The 17,037-nt window shown below is 46.5% G+C and overlaps 1 protein-coding gene across 4 annotated transcripts in view; it reads right to left on the bottom strand.

The window, feature by feature from the left end:
• LARGE1 (LARGE xylosyl- and glucuronyltransferase 1) overlaps positions 1-17,037 on the bottom strand; it is a 602,335-nt gene that overhangs the window by 432,155 nt on the left and 153,143 nt on the right. The window lies entirely within an intron of this gene.

The raw sequence follows: 17,037 nt of genomic DNA, 5'->3' as shown, positions 1-17,037 counted from the left end.
TAGTCATGTATAGATGTGAGAGTTGGACTATAAAGAAAGCTGAGCACCGAAGAGTTGATGCCTTTGAACTGTGGTGTTGGAGAAGACTCTTGAGAATCCCTTGGACAGCAAGGAGATCAAACCAGTCAATCCTAAAGGAAATCAGACCTGAATATCATTTGGAAGGACTGATGCTAAAGTTCCAATACTTTGGCCACCTGATATGAAGAACTGACTCACTGAAAAAGACCCTGATGCTGGGAAAGATTGAAGGCAGGAGGAGAAGTGGATAACAGAGGATGAGATGGTTGGATGGCATCACCAACTGGACGGACATGAGTTTGAGCAAGCTCCAGGAGTTGGTGATGGACAGGGAAGCCTAGTGTGCTGCAGTCTATGGGGTCACAAAGAGTTGGACACAACTGAGTGCCTGAACTGAACAGTAAGGACAAGAAGGGAAGAACTGCCTCACAGCTAAGAGGAGACCAGCGATGTCACCTGGGAATGAACTAGTGAGGAAATGGAGAAAATACACAATTCCAGGGTCTCTTTCTAATTACTACATGTCCCTGAAGGATCTGGAAAGTAAGGCAGAGATTATTTGGGGCAGAGGGGTGGACCAAAGGGGGAAAAGCAGAGTCTTTTCTGCTTAGCCAGGCATCAGAGCAGGACTCTTTATGAAGAGAGACGGGTGAGAGAGAAACAGAAAAATTTCATGAATACTCGCTCCCAGAGATGCTTACTTACCTGCCCCTTCATGCCACTCACTCTGAGTATTTACCTAAAACATGAGAGGAAGTCGTGTGCGAGATGCTCCTCTCTCTCCCAACCTGCCTCCCTCACTGCCACCCTGGAACCAGCCCTGGGGGTGCCCTGCTTCTCCAGGCACGAAGGTGTCTGCGTTCATTTCTGGACTGCTGACTCCAGGGGTCCTGGAACCCTAACTGCCCCCAGGTCTCTCTGGAGCAAGCCAGGCGAGCATCCTGGGGACCACAAACCACTGGTATAGCTCCTAGGAAGGGGAGGCGAGGGCCCAGTTACCTTACTGCTCAGGATGGGCTGACCCTCACCTGTCCCCGAGGACTGCATCCAACCAGCCACCAGGTCAAAGGCAAGCAAGGAAAAGGCATGCTTTGAGAAGTCAGAAAGGTGAACACAACTGAGCTCACCGAGCCTGCAGAAGTGTGAATCTAGTACCTTTTTCAAGTATATGTGAAGGTTATACTTGGAAATGACCAACTTTTCCCAATCTCCATGGAGAGCGCAGCAAGAGGAAAGAATTTTACTTAGCAAAGAGGAAGATCAATAATGTCAACTTAAGGACTTCACTGCTGGACCAGTGGATAAGAATCTGCCTGTCAATTCAGGAGACACGGGTTTGATCCCTGGTCCTGGAAGATTCCACATGCTAAGGGGCAACTAAGCCTGTGAGCCACAACTGCTGAGCCCGCGCTCTAGAGACCAAGTGCTGCAACTATTGAGCCTGCCAGCTGCAACTACTGAAGCCCATGCACCTGAAACCTCTGCTCTGCAACAAGAGAAGCCCACGTACTGCAACTAGACAGTAGCCCCCACTTGCCACAACCAGAGAAAGTCTACACACAGCAATGAAGACCCAGCACAGCCAAAAAAAAAAAAAACTACTGGTTTTTAAAAACTTATGTCAACTTAAGAGGTAAACAAAACCTTGGAGAGATCTCAGTGAACACAGCTGCGGGGTTAAATCTTTTTCTTTTTTTAATGCTTTTTTTCCTATTGTGGTAAAAGTCACATAATACATACTTTTTCAACCATATTTTACTGTACAGTTCAGTGGCACTAAGTGTATTCACATTGTTTGCAACTCTCACCATCACCTGTCTCCCGGATTTTTCACCTTCCTAAACTGAAACTCTGTCCGCATTAAACACTAACTCCCCGTCCCCTCTCCCCACCCCATCCCTGGGGACCCTGGCACGTACCAGTGTACTTTCTGACTCTATGAACTTGATTGTTCTAGGTATGCTAGGGTTAATTCTTAACTCTCACTCACTAGCTCTGGAAACTTGAGCTGATTATTGAACTTTGCTGTGCCTCATTTTCCTCATCTGGGACTATCAGTATCTACCTTATGTAGGGCACTTCTGAAGGACACACGAGTTAATACAAGTCAAAGATTAAATGCTCCATAAGGAGCGGCTAATATCATCCTCATCTCTGGCACTCCAATGCCTATGAAGCATCTACTTTACTCCAGGTATTGTGCCGAAGACTAAGCATTCAGAGATGACTACAGAAAGGCGAGGCCTCACCACCTGAAGGGTGTAGAAATCAGAGTAAGTACTAATGACAATTTATCCAGAGTTCATTAGGCACCAAGCGCTTTTCTAAGTAATGCACCCTATTAGGTCTACACAACTCTGAAAAGGAGGCAAGTTATGTAAGTGAGGTGCAATTCAACACAAGGGATTAACAGAGGCACAAATGATAGACTGGCTGAGGATAATAATATCGTCCTCAGGAACCCGGTGTGAGGACTAAGACTTAAATGTCGAAGGCGACAAAGCTGCTTTGTGGGACAAACAGCACGCCCTCCATCAGCGCTATCATCACCAGCCTGATTCCACCTTATTTAACCCAAGCCCTGGAGGCCAGGGCCTGAGGAGAGGAGAAAGATCACCCACCCAGGGGTTTCAGCTGATCCAGGTTAAACTTCCCAAACTGGCCAGAAGGTAAGGATCACCTGGCGTCCTTGCTAAAAATGCAGATACCCAGGCACCTCCCCTGGGTTGAGCAGGGGAGACTCTGGTTGAGCAGACCTAACACAGGGCCCTGACGCTGTGTTTTTCCTAAGTACTGCCCCAGGGTGGGCTGAGTGTCTGCGTGTTTGACAGATGCCCAGGTGATTATTTTCTTTCTTTTTGGCTGCGCTGGGTCTTGGCTGCTGCATGGGCTTTCTCTATAAATAGTCCCAGTGAGCCTGGACGACTCTCCAGCCGCGGTGCTTGGGTTTCTCATCTTGTGGAGCACGGGCTCAGTAGTTGTGGCACACTGGCTTAGTTTCCCCATGGCATGTGGGATCTTCCTGGACCAGGGTTGGAACCTGTGTCCCCTGCACTGGCAGGCAGATTCTAAGCCACTGCACCACCAGGAAAGTCCTGCCCAGGTGATTCTTATCTGGCAATTCTGGAACCAGAGAGCCAGGCGACCTCCTCTCAGGCTGGAGGAGGAAATGCTCTCAGGTTCCTCCTAGGCAAGCAGCCAAAGGCAAGTCCAGATCAAAAGGTATAAGCTTCCCAAGGAGGAGACAGGATGAGGAAAGAGAAGTCAGAACACAGGTCCTAAGACCCGGTCACGAAGCCTGTGAAGTGAGTCCTCCCACCTTTCCTGGCTTTGTCCACCCTGCCCCCTCCTCTCCCTCCCCTCCAGCAGCCCTGGTCACTCCCTGCTTTTCTGCAAAGGCTCCAAGCCCTCTACACAGCCAGCTATCCCCTTCTGCCTGAAATGCCGTGCCTCTTCATCTCTGCCTGCATGCATGCGTGCTAAGTCGATTGAGTTATGTTTGACGTTTTGCAACCCTATGGAACTGCAATCCCCCAGGTTCCTCTGTCCATGAGATTCTCCAGGAAAGAATATTGGAGTGGGTTGCCATGCCCTCCTCCAGGATTCCCGACCCAGGGAACGAACCTGCATTTCTTACATCTCCTGCAGGCGGGTTCTTTACCACTAGCGCCTCCTGGGAAGCCCTCAATCTCTGCTTGACTCTGCTTAAACATCACTGGAGAGCCCCTGTCCAGACCATCCTATCAAAAACGCCTTCTTCACCAAAGCTCCCCTGCTTTCTCCCTGTAGTGTGGATCACCACCCAGCAGACTATGAATTTACGAATCATCTCTCTTCCTGCACTAGACAGTGAGCTGCATGAGAAAAGGCTTGTGTAATTCACAGCTCCATACCCAAATCCTAAAATCGTGCCTGATGATGTTAGTTGAAGGAATGAATCACCTCGGAGGAGTCACCTAAGGGTTCTGAAGTTCGATCACCTCATCTCGAAAATGGAAGATCCCCACTCACTGATGGGGTAGTGAGAGGATTATTTAAATGTATACGGGTGAGCTCTGGTTCAACACTTCCCTGGATCCCTACCCCAAATTGCTACTATTGGTACAATGCAGCAGCTTCCTTCCAAGCCATCAGTGCAAGCTTCAATGCTTCAAGCTGGCTCATCAGAGCCAGCCCAGCACTGGCTCTGTATCAACAGAATTCATGATGGACAGGAGACGGGGCATGGGGTGCCCTCTGCTGGGGCAAAAATGACAAATACCCACTGTCTGCAAGTTCCACTCTAGAAAGAGAAGGAATCGGGCATTGTCAGGGTTCTTCCAAATAGTGTAATCTTAACACTTAACTCTCTATTCCTTAAACAATTTGCTTCAGACATACAGTCAGCACATGGAACCTGGCTGAACACAAAGTGACTCTAAAAAATCTATGCTAGATCTTTAGACGGACTCCTTTTCATCTGCAGCAGCAGTGTTAGTCACTCAGTCGTGTCCGACTCTTTGCAACCCCACAAACTATAGCCCGTCAGGCTCCTATCCATGGGATTCTCCAGGCAAGAATACTGGAGTAGATAGCCGTTCCCTTCTCCAGAGGATCTTTGTGACCCGGGGCTCAAACCCAGGTCTCCTGCATTGCAGATTCTTTACCATCTGAGCTACAGGGAAGATCAGGATAGAAAACCCCTATTCAATAGGAAGCAGTACTTCCTGCTTTGGAGGAAACCATTTGAGTTCAGAGAGGTTAAGTCACTCTATTAAGGACACACAGCATTTAAGGGGAGGTTTGGGAATTCAAAGTGTGCTGACTCAGCTACCCCCCCCTCAGAAAAATCTTAAGATAGAAAAGTGATTTCACTTTGCATCAGAAGATGGTCCTTTCCTATTTATGACTCTTTAAGTGTGTGTGAAATAATTTTCTCCAAACATGGCTGCTGGGTCCACAGTTAGATGTGGGTGCATTTATGACCATGGTTGAGGCTGGCAGGCAATAGTCCATACGGTCGAAAAGAGTCGGACACAACTGAAGCGACTGAGGACGCACATAGACTACATCTCAAGGGTCTCCCTGTCTCCTCCCACCTAACCTTCTGCTTTTTAACTGCAAAATGCCTGGAAATATAGATAGATAAGACATAAATAAATGGACATTCACTCTTGCCGTCACTAAAAATGTTGATGAAAACATGGATATCAAGCAGTGAAATCAGGTCTTTTCATTTCATTAAGGAAAGCCTGAAATCATGATTTTTTATGTGCCATCTCCAAATTTTTTAACTGCTAATAACAAATTCCAAAATGATATAAAAGCAGTCAGCAGGCTAAATGCAACACACCTGAACGGCGGTTCCAGTTATAACACCGATCCAGGCTGTGAGCTTAGTTCATTAGATCACATGCTCTAGACCTCAGGTACCTCAACGAGCTTTATTCATACCAGGTGGGTGATCTTCTGCATCTTTCCCAGAATGACCTTGGGGCTTCCTAGGTGGTTCAGTGGTAAGAATCCGCCTGCCAATGCAGGAGACACAGGTTTACCCCTGGGTCAGGAAGATCCTCTGGAAAAGGAAATGGCAACCCACGCTTGTATTCTTGCCTGGGAAATCCCATAGACAGAGGGGCCTGGAGGGCTACAGTCCATGAGGCTGCAAAGAGTCGGACACGACTGAGCACCTGAGCACGCACAATGACTTTCCAACATCCTAGGAAAATGTGAGAGGGGGAGAAAACTAATACTCACCACCATTCAATAACATGTTCTCAACTTTACCTTGTTAACACCTGTATGAGCTACATACAGGTAGTTACATACATTCCCCTTCTCGTGGAGGAGAAACTGACCAGCAGTGATATTAAGCAACTTGTCGTCACTGATTTAAGTGTCACCTGTCATTTATGGACACCTCCCCTCCACCATCAGCCCTTTCTCTAAAGTCCATGGGTAGTTTTCAAAGGCTTGATCCGTTTGGGTTGTAAGCCTGCCTAGATGATTCCTACTGTCCTTTTGTGCTCTTGATTGTATGAGTCTATGGCAGAGACAAAATGCAAATTGCACTGAAGTTCTGATTGAATTTTCTGCTTATTATTGGCTTATACTAATCTTGCCAGCCACAGAACACGGTCTGCCTTCTAGTCTAAGATGGCCCTGTTCCCTCGTCACAGGGTTTGTCTTGTCCTTGTCCAGAACTTGGGCGTGTTGACTTTAAAATGCCATCTACCAGTTGTTTGTGTATCTACAAGTTGCTGGGAGAGCAGTTTGCAGGGCCTTTACAGGCACGGCCTGGGTTCCAGTGCTGGCCCCATTACTCGTTGGCAAGGTGAGCTTGGCCAAAGAACTAAACATCCCAAAGCCTGTTTCCTTGTCTGTAAAATGGGAAGGTAGGAAAGTGTTTGGAGAAATAAATGAGATTATGTATGTAAAATACCTAGCACAGCACATGGCAGGCAGTGAGCCCAAAGTCAACCCGAGCCAGCTGGGGGTCAGTAAGTGACACTAGCAGAGACCAGGGGCTCTTTCTTCTCAATCCGGCTCTGTGCACAGAATGACACAGGAGAAACCAGGGAGGGTGGGGACCAGGGCAAACTGAAGCATCAGGCTCTGCGCAAAGCGACAGCACTAAGGTCCAGCCAATGATGCTCTGCAAGGCGGGCCCAGCCTGCTAGATCTTTCCATTTTATTACTTAAGCCAGAAATCATGATTTTTAAGTGCCATCTCCAAATTTAACTATTAGTACCAAATAAGCTCTCAGCAAGCCAAACCCAATACACCTGCAGGCCAGAGACAGCCAATCTGTTTTAACAAGCGATAAACACAAACAGTGTTCCTGCATGGAGGATTCCATGGATAGAGGTGCTTGGCTACCGTCCATGGGGGTCACACAGAGTTGGACACGACTGAGCAACTAACACACAAGCAGAAACTATTGCTATTGCTTCCATTATGGTTATAGTTTAAATAGTACACAGCCTTTTCATGTTTTCTATCCCCTATAATACAATAAAAGTCTTCTTTTCCAGGCACCAGGGCTTTATAAAGACGCATTTTTGTTGACTAAAGCAGATAGGACCATTTATACAATGTGGTTTGGTGTCCTTGATATGAAATACCATTTTAATATTAATTGGAGCTATGTTATTGCCAGAATTCGGGTAGGAATACTGGCCTTGTTGCAAATGGATAAAAACACTCTTTCAGAATTAGGGTTTTATAAGCAAATTTCATAACTTGAAGTCAGAGCTGTGATCAGACTCTCACAGGGAGAATATGTGTCCAAATGATGAGGTACAGCATGAAGGAAAAATGGAAATGTGGTTGCACAGAAATGTTAAACATCTATCCCCAAAGAAAAGTCCCATGCTTGAAAAGCATTTGAATTTCAAAATTAAACAGTGACATAGATTCGTAAATCGCAAAAGTTAATAAAATCCCTCTCATTTGAAAAGAATGCAAGATCCACACCATCTCTTCAAATTCAGGGACTTATTTAACAAAGCCTGCATAGTTTTTTTTTTTTTTAATAAACAACACACATACAGGAAAATAAATCAATGAAAAACTGGATGAACTGTCACAAATTACACACCTGTATAATCAGAGGTTAAAAAGTAAACTCAATTATTGCCAGCACACACAGTCTTTCAGTCCTGCCCCAGTCTCATCTCTACCCCTAAGCTGACTGTTTGCCCATATATTGAAATCATACAGCATTTATTCTTTTGTGTCTGGCTTCTTCTGCTCAACACTGAGTAGATTTTCATTGCTTTGCTATATTTCACAATATAAATACGCCACGATTGATGTGTTTATTTTTACTGTGGACAGGCATTTACATACACCCATGTAAACCTCCTCTTACTCATCTTTTGTGCTGATATAGACACATTTCTCTTTGGTAGATGGCTGATTTAGGTAGGTGATAGGTTTAGGTGATAATATGAAGAGCAACTCAAATAGTTACACAAGTGGCTCTCATTTACTTAAAACTGACATGTTCAACCATCAATAGGTTGATGAAATCCCCCTCCTTTTGTTAAATTGGTATCTGAAACTAAAAAATAAATCAAATCATTTTCAGACCAGAACCCTCGAAGAGCAGAAGTTCTGGGCCTTTCATTTCAGAAAACCTTAACCTATCACTGGTTACTGATGAAGCACCTATTACAGACAAAGTATTAGGGTCGGAATTGAACAGGCAAACACGTCTAAATACAATGCCCTTTTCCGTGAGCACTAAGTCCTGCTGGGCATTCATGTATCCAAATGGTTGAAGTCAAAACTCCTGGAGCAGGATAAGATGCCCTTTTGAGAAAGCAGATAGTATAACACCCCTTTGCTTTGTCTCCAAAGAACAAGAAGATGATGGAGGGGATGCAGGAGTATAGTACTGCAGGGGAGGGGTATGGAGGGCCACATAATGGTTCCCCAATTATGTGCACGTCCTAATCCCCACAACCTGGGACTATGTTATTGTACATGGCAACAAGGACTTGGTGGATGTGATTAGATTAAGGATTCTAAGATGGGACAATTATCCTGGATTATCCAGATGGGCTCAACATAATCACAAGGGTCCTTCTAAGAGGGAGGCAGGAGAGTCACAAATTGGAAAAGGAGATGTGACCACAGAAGCAGAGGTCATGGTCAGAGAGAATAACCTGAAGATGCTACCCCTCTGGCCTAGGAGATGGAGGAAGATGCCACAAGCCAAGGGAAACAGCAGCCTCCAGAAGATGAATGAGGCCAGGATATGGATTCTCTCCAGGGGCCTCCAGAAAGAACCAGCCCTGGCAACATCATGGCTTCAGTCCAATGAGACTCATTTTGGACTTCTGACCTCTGAAACTGTAAGACAGCAAATCTGTGTTTGAAGCCACTACATTTGTGGTAACACACTACAGTAGCCACAAGAAACCAATACAGGGGGGCTGCTGGGGCTCATGGAAACCAGGTTTCCTGACGCCTCACCCAAGACTCTTGCTAGGAGTTCTTCCAGGAGATGCAGCCAACTGACACTTCAGGGTCATTTTCTCCACTCCAGCAGGACCACTGATAGCATTTTAAGGTTAAAAGCTGGGTGTAAGAAAAGTATAGGTCACCTTAGCAACCATCTCACAACCAGATAAAATCGTGGACCTTGATAGACTTGGGCTGCACTTTCAGATTCCAAGACCCCGAAGAGATGCTTTTTGGCCCAAGGTAAGAACAGCTGACACACACAGCCCCACTGTGCCCTATGCCCAGGGCACCACTTGCAGCCTCTCACTTGCACGTTCTCAACTTTTGCTTAAGCTCAACACTAATGCTATTAAGCCCTGGCTAGAAAAGCCCTTCATTTCTGATCTTTTTTTTAAATCAATAAAACTTTTATATTACACTTCCCATTTCATTTCGCATTGAGCATCCTATGTTCTTATACCTCATAATATCCTTATTAAGTGATACATCGGGGCCATCAGCAGGAAGGCAAAATGATTTGGCTGCCATCAAAGCTGCCACACAGCCCAGCCTCAGGGGCTAATGAAACCTTCAGCAAATTACCCACTAGCACCTTGTCTGAAATTCACCAACCTCCTGCATCAGGTCCAGGCTGAAGGATGGGGCAAGGGAATGATGGGCTAGGCAAGTGGTTATGTTTCGACAAGCCCCCACCTCCCCTACTCCACTGTTTATGTGCCCTGTGGTCCCCCATAACGAAAAAACAAGGAAAATGCTTTAACTTACAACTCCTTGGTTCTCACTGCAACTCTTCAAAATGGTCAAATGCCAGGACCTCATTTTCTCCTGTTGAAATTTACAGTAATGACTTGCAAACCATCCATTTCAGGAGGAGCTTGTGTTGATAAAGAGCGCATGAACAGTGAGGGGAGGCTTCAGGAATGACAAACGTGGGTGCCGGCTGAAATCAGCCAGGAATTAATATCCTGTGTCCATTCATGGTACTGCTTTTAAATGTTCTAGGTGCTACACCTCTGAAAGCGTCTGCTTTTAAATAACACCCACAACCCTCACTGGCCCGCCTTCTTTGACCACGGGAGCTGCCTGCGTGGAGCTGGTAATAAATGCTTGGAGGGAACCATGTGTGAACTGTTTTCTGAGTGGCTGAAAAGCACCCTTTGCCACCTGCTGATAACTCAATAGCAGCTGAACGCCATCTCCTTGATGGGCAGAGAAGAAAGAACCACTCCCATGCCCACGAGAAAAGGCGATTCTGGTAGAAAATAACAGGCAGGATCTAAATTCAAAGAGAGATGTGTTTAAGCAGAACCAGTCAAGTCCCAGAATTAACATCCCAACCAGAAGGCAGGTGAGGCGTCCAGTGCCATATTCTGAGGTCTCAAAATCAGAGATGCTCAGAGCACCAGGAGAAGCCCTTGTCTACACAGGCTCCTACGTGCGTGTGTACGTGCTAAGTTGATTCAGTCGTGGCCGACTCTTTACGACCCTAGGGACTGTAGCCTCCCAGGCTCCTCTGTCCAAGGAATTCTCCAGGCAAGAAAACTGGAGTGGGTTGCTATTTCCTTCTCGAGGGGATCTTCCTGACCCAGGGATCAAACCCATGCCTCATTACATTTCCTGCACTGGAGGCAGGTTCTTTACCACTAGCACCAACTGGGAAGCCACATGGGCTCCTGCTGCCCTTAATAGCAGAATCGTTTCCAGGAAACATTTACAAAGAACTGAGCAGAGTGATGCCCAGGCTTTGGGGATGTGATGATCAGTAAAACAGTCTGTTGTCTCAAGAATCTCACACACAAGTGGCTAGAAAGACACCAAGCAAGCAAAACATATCCCTTGGTGAGTTGTGTCACGGAAATTATAAGACGGGATCAGACATTAGGAGAAAGTGATACTGCACACGGGCACTAAAGGAGCGGGCTGGGAGGAAGGGTTGTGGAAAAGAGAACTGAATCCTGGGCAGAAAGAACAAAGAGGGAAAATGAAGACGGGTTTTCTCAGGATGCTTGACGAGGCGTCCTCACCTGAGTAAAGACAGAAATTATAGGCTGAGAGAGAAAGCCCGTGAAAGACCCCAGTGCCATGACAAGGAGTCTGCCTTTAAACAGCAGGTAACAAAGAGAGCTGGCAACACGCAAAGCCTGAAGAGCGCACGTTCCTTCGCTCATTCATGCATTCAGCAAACAGTTCTCCTGGCACACAGTAGGTGCTGGAGACGGAAGGATGAACAGGGTAAACCATTTGCCTCCTGATGCTTACAGTCAGTAGTTGCTGTTTAGTTGCCCAGTCATGTCCGACTCTTTGCGACCCCATGGACCACAACACGCCAGACCTCCCTGTCCCTCACCATCTCCCGGAGACTGACCCAGTTCATGTTCATTGCATCGGTGATGCCATCGACCATCTTCCTTCTCTGATGCCCTCTTCTCCTTCTGCCCTCAGTCTTTCCCAGCATCAGGGACTTTTCCAATGAGTTGTCTGTTCACATCAGATGACCAAAGTACATCAAAAATGTCATCAGATGACAAAATACAGTCAGTAGAGAAATAAATACAGTCAGTAGAGAAGACAGCAATTCCAAACACAAGAAGAACGAAGTGCGCTGAGCATGAGGGAGGGAAAAGATAAGGAGTTGGGGTGGGGGGTGGAGCAGAGGAAGCCAGCCTAGTTAAGGGCGAGGCGCTCTGGTGTTTACCCTGAGACAGGAGATTCTAAGTCGGCCAAGCAAAGACGGGAGGGGAAGGAGCAGCATGTGCGAAACCCAGAGGACAGACAGCATGGAGGGAAGTCTAGCGTGGCTGGACAGGAACGCGAGGAGGGTGTCAGGACATGGGGCTGGAGGGCAGACGAGGGGCAGAGAGGTGCTGTGACTGAGGGTGGCGGAGACGTGCAGGAGAGCCAGCTGCTGCATCAGACCTGACCCCAAAGGATGAACGTGGACAGCAGAGCCAGTGCATGAGAGGCGGTGAAAGCGGGGGAAACAAAAGACACAGCTGCACGAGGCCAAGATCAAATATGACAGGATACGACAACCAAGGGAATGAAAAGGGAAGAGAACAAAGGCTCCAAAGCTTAGAGCCTGCAGCATGGGCAGCTGGGGATGTTAACCGAGATGGTAGAGGAACACAAGGTGTGGGAAGACATGCAGTCAGGAGTGTTTAGGAATTTGGGGATTAAGGCATCAGCAAAAACATCGCCTGATGGGCATCCTTAACCAATGGTCACCTGGCCTTTGACAAACAGCTCCAGGAAGGAAGATTTCAACGCTTTCCCAAATGGTGAATTCTAACACCTGGCAAAGGTGTTAGAAGAGGTGCTCTTTCTTACATTAAGAAAACGCCTGCTTCCCTATAACTTTTATGCTCTGATCCTGGATCCACATGTAGCGTGTGCTAAGTTGCTTTGGTTGTGTCCGACTCTTTGCCACACTATGCACAGTGGTTTGCCTGGCTCCTCTGTCCATAGGATTCTCCAGGCAAGAATACTGGAGTGGGTTGCCTTGCCCTCCTCCAGGCAATCATCCCAACTGGGTAATCAAACCACGTCTCTTAGCTCTCTTCCACTGGCAGGCAGGTTCTTTACCACTAGCGCCACCTGGGAAGCCACACTCCAGAGCAAATCACATTAAGACTTTTTCCTCCTCCTGTCCTATTTCCCATTAACTGGAGAAGATTCTGGTCATTTCCAACTCATTCACATCTGATGCTTAGAATCATAAACATGTAGAATGCTGTGCCCCAATAGGTGAGCTTCATTTTTGTAACATCATTTCAAGCAGAAGGAGAAGAGAAGCATGATTATGCCCCAAATCACCAGCTACTCTGAGTTGATTTTATAGTCTGAGACCCTGACTCCATCCCTTGCTCTCTCAATATATCATGATGTTGCGTGTAATCTGACCCCAAAATCTTACACTATCTAAAAGCAACCACATCTCAGGAAGAGTTCTAGGCTCTGCTCTCAGGAGGTCATCCATCAAAATTAGGCAGGGTTGAGAAATAAATAAACCCACACAAAGTCCGAATTCAGGCAGCAACTCTGTCCCTTATTTATGGTTCCATCTGCCTCGAGACAGAAAACTCAAGGGTGTCAATAAATGGATTGCAAAGTTGTTATGTTTAACTACAAAGAAAAGAATGCCTCTGCAGGCCCTTTTGGAAGTGTACTGATGCCTGCGGCAACTGGCAGGAACTCCAAAGAGGAAATTTTTGTCTCTGAATAAACATTCAGGCTTTTCTAAAGTGTCTCAGGATCTCTGGGTCAGGACCAGGCAGGCAGGTCCCCCTGTGCAACTGCCCTCATGATCACCCTTCTGCCTGCACACCTCTCATCCCTCCCTCCCAGGGCCGCTCATCCCAGCACTGGACAGAATGACCCTTATTATGATGATCTTGACATCTGGCTCCCTGCCACATCCCTCCATAGATTCAGGGGCTGTCACAGTAAGCCCAATCTCTCTTTCAGATGGCAGCCCTTTGACTGTTTGCTGAAGCTGGTCATATACACCTGGAGCCTCTGCTTCTCCAAGGTAAACAGCCCCATTCTTTCCACTATTTCGTACAAAATAAGGTTTGAGATAGCACTGTCATTCACCTAGATTCTCCTAAATGTGCTGATTTATCTAGATTGCTCTCAAAGTGTAGCATCCAGAAATAAATGCAGTGGCCCGGCTATGGACTAAATGATACCTCGTAAAAGAAATGTGTCACCTTCATCCTCCTAGCTAGAAAGTGAAAGTGTCAGCAGTTCAATCATGTCTGACTCTTTGCGACCCCATGGACTTTTACCCGCCAGGCTCCTCTGTCCATTGAACTCTCTAGGCAAGAGTACTGGAGTAGGTTGCCATTCCCTTCTCCAGGGGATCTTCCCGACTCAGGGATCAAACCTAGGTCTTGCTTCTGTTAATGTATCCAGATCAGTTAGTTAAGTCGCTCAGTCGTGTCCAACTCTTTGTGACCCCATGGACTGCAGCATGCCAGGCCTCCCTGTCCATCACCAACTCCCAGAGGCTACTCAAACTCATGTCCATTGAGTCGGTGATGCCATCCAACCATCTCATCCTGTTTTCCCCTTCTCCTCCTGCCCTCAATCTTTCCCAGCATCAGGGTCTTTTCAAATGAGTCAGCTCTTCCCATCAGGTGGCCAAAGTATTGGAGTTTCAGCTTCAACATCAGTCCTTCCAATGAATATTCAGGACTGATTTCCTTCAGGATGGACTAGTTGGATCTCCTTGCTGTCCAAGGGACTCTCAAGAGTCTTCTCCAAAACCACAGTTCAAAAGCATCAATTCTTCGGTGCTCAGCTTTCTTTATGGTCCAACTCTCACATCTATACATGACTACTGGAAAAATCATAGCCTTGACTAGACTGACCTTTGTTGGCAAAGTAATGTCTCTGCTTTTTAATATGCTGTCTAGGGTGGTCATAACTTTCCTTCCAAGGAGTAAGCGTCTTTTAATTTCATGGCTGCCGTCACCATCTGCAGTGATTTTGGAGCCCCTAAAAATAAAGTCTGCTGCTATTTCCATTGTTTCCCCACCTATTTGCCATGAAGTGATGGGACCAGATGCCATGATCTTAGTTTTCTGAAGGTTGAGTTTTAAGCCAACTTTTTCACTCCCCTCTTTCACTTTCTGGAGAAAGCAATGGCACCCCACTCCAATACTTCTGCCTGAAAAATCCCATGGATGGAGGAGTCTGGTAGGCTGCAGTCCATGTGGTCTCGAAGAGTCAGATATGACTGAGTGACTTCACTTTCACGCATTGGAGAAGGAAATGACAACCCATTCCACTGTTCTTGCCTGGAGAATCCCAAGGACAGCAGAGCCTGGTGGGCTGCCATCTATGGGGTCACACAGAGTCGGACATGACTGAAGCGACTTAGCAGCAGCAGCAGCTTTCACTTTCATCAAGAGGCTCTTTAGTTCTTCTTCACTTTCTGCTATAAGAGTGGTGTCATCTGCATATCTGAGGTTATTGATATTTCTCCCAGCAATCTTGATTCCAGCTTGTGCTTCATCCAGCCCAGCATTTCTTATGATGTACTCTTCATAAAAGGTAAATAAGCACAGTGACAATATACAGCCTTGACGTACTCCTTTTTCTATTTGAAACTAGTCTGTTGTTCCATGTCCAGTTCTAACTGTTGCTTCCTGACCTGCATACAGGTTTCTCAAGAGGCAGGTCAGGTGGTCTGGTATTCCCATCTCTTTCAGAATTTTCCAGTTTGTTGTGATCCACATAGTCAAAGGCTTTGGCATTGTCAATAAAGTAGATGTTTTTCTGGGACTTTCTTGCTTTTTCGATGATCCAGTGGAAGTTGGCAATGTGATCTCTGGTTCCTCTGTCTTTTCTAAAACCAGCTTGAACATCTGGAAGTTCACAGTTCACGTATTGCTGAAGCCTGGCTTGGAGAATCATAAGCATCACTTTACTAGTGTGTGAGATGAGTGCAATTGTGCAGTAGTTTGAGCATTCTTTGGGATTGGAATGAAAACTGACCTTTTCCAGTCCTGTGGACACTGCTGAGTTTTCCAAATTTGCTGGCATATTAAGTGCAGCACTTTCACAGCATCATCTTTTAGGATTTGAAATAGCTCAACTGGAATTCCATCACCTCCACTAGCTTTGTTTGTAGTGATGCTTCCTAAGGCCCACTTGACTTCACATTCCAGGATGTCTGGCTCTAGGTCAGTGATCACACCATTGTGATTATCTGGGTCATGAAGATCTTTTCTGCATCTGGATCATCCAACCCCTATGTAATGCAATCTATCTGCCAGTCTAATAAAAGTCCATGGGCACAGTCACTCCATCAGCCAGAACTGGACTAGAGAGCATGATGCTGGAAAGAGACTTTCAAGTTGGTATCAACCCAGCACTAGGCACAGCCAGATCTGAGTTCTCCACACCCCAGATCATCTTCTAGTTTCCCCTCTTTGGGGAACTGCACCATGTAGCTTTAGGGACCACCCCTCCCCAGTCTCACTTAATATGCTTCAGGGAACTCTGGTCTAGAAATAGCCACAGAGCTCAGAGTTGCCCTCATCCACCTCCCCCAACCACAGTGATTGCTCTCCAGACCAAGAAGGACCAGAGGCAATCTAACCAGAGGTGATGCTGGAGAATTATGGGGAGGAATCCCCCTCTTTCTACAAGGGACTGGTGAGAATAAATTGCTGGCCAAAGTTTTCAGTGGAGAGGAAAAGCTATCCTGAAAAGAACTACTGCAGAGAAAAGTAGAGCAAAACAAAGTAGGGAGACAGAGCCACAAAAATATCACTGGATCCCCTGGATCCAACCATACCTGAAGCCAATTTTTTCCTTTGAACTTATTAGTTTCATTAGTCACCGAATTCCCTCTTTGCCAAAAGCATTTAGAGTTGGGTTTCTACCAACGAGCAGAAATCAAAATTGTATAGCTTCCCTCATACACATCCAGATGGGTCATGTGATACCTCATCAGGTCCCCGTTTCCCTACCCAAAGTCTACCCTCACTGAAGCCCCGTCCACAACATGGAATTGCAGCGAAAACCTCCTGCTCTCAAGTTCAATAAGCCCAGGCCTCATCTTGGCTGGCTTTGGGCCCCTGGGCAGATCACCGCAGCTGATCTTCCTAGACCTCCTCACTGGAACCCACCACACAGGATTATTGCGAAGGAGGAGTTAACGTGTGTTAAATCCTCACAACAATGCCAGGCATGTAGAAATGCTCAGAATATTACAGTGTCTGTTGTTGTCATTGTCATTATTGCTGCTACACTATTATTACCAGTCTAGTTACGCTGCCAAAGTCAACATTTCAATGTGTTAAACCTGTACCGGCACTAACGCTCTTGGCTTTCTTTCACGGGGTTTCTTCCATCATCCCTGGAGAATGCTTCCTTCTACTGTTTCCCACTGCCAATACCAACTCACCATCCTCCCTCTGATGTCTTTACCAAAACTTAACCATCCACGGCCATGGCATAATCTATCACCCACAGTCATCGCATAATCCACTCTATCTAGATGCTTAGGTGAGAGCTCTAGCTACCCCTCCAGGGAGGTCTGGGGACAGGAA

The sequence above is a fragment of the Dama dama genome, chromosome 22 (assembly GCF_033118175.1).
Source record: "Dama dama isolate Ldn47 chromosome 22, ASM3311817v1, whole genome shotgun sequence".
NCBI classification, from domain to species: Eukaryota; Metazoa; Chordata; class Mammalia; order Artiodactyla; family Cervidae; genus Dama; species Dama dama.
This window is presented reverse-complemented; position numbering and strand designations above follow the sequence as displayed.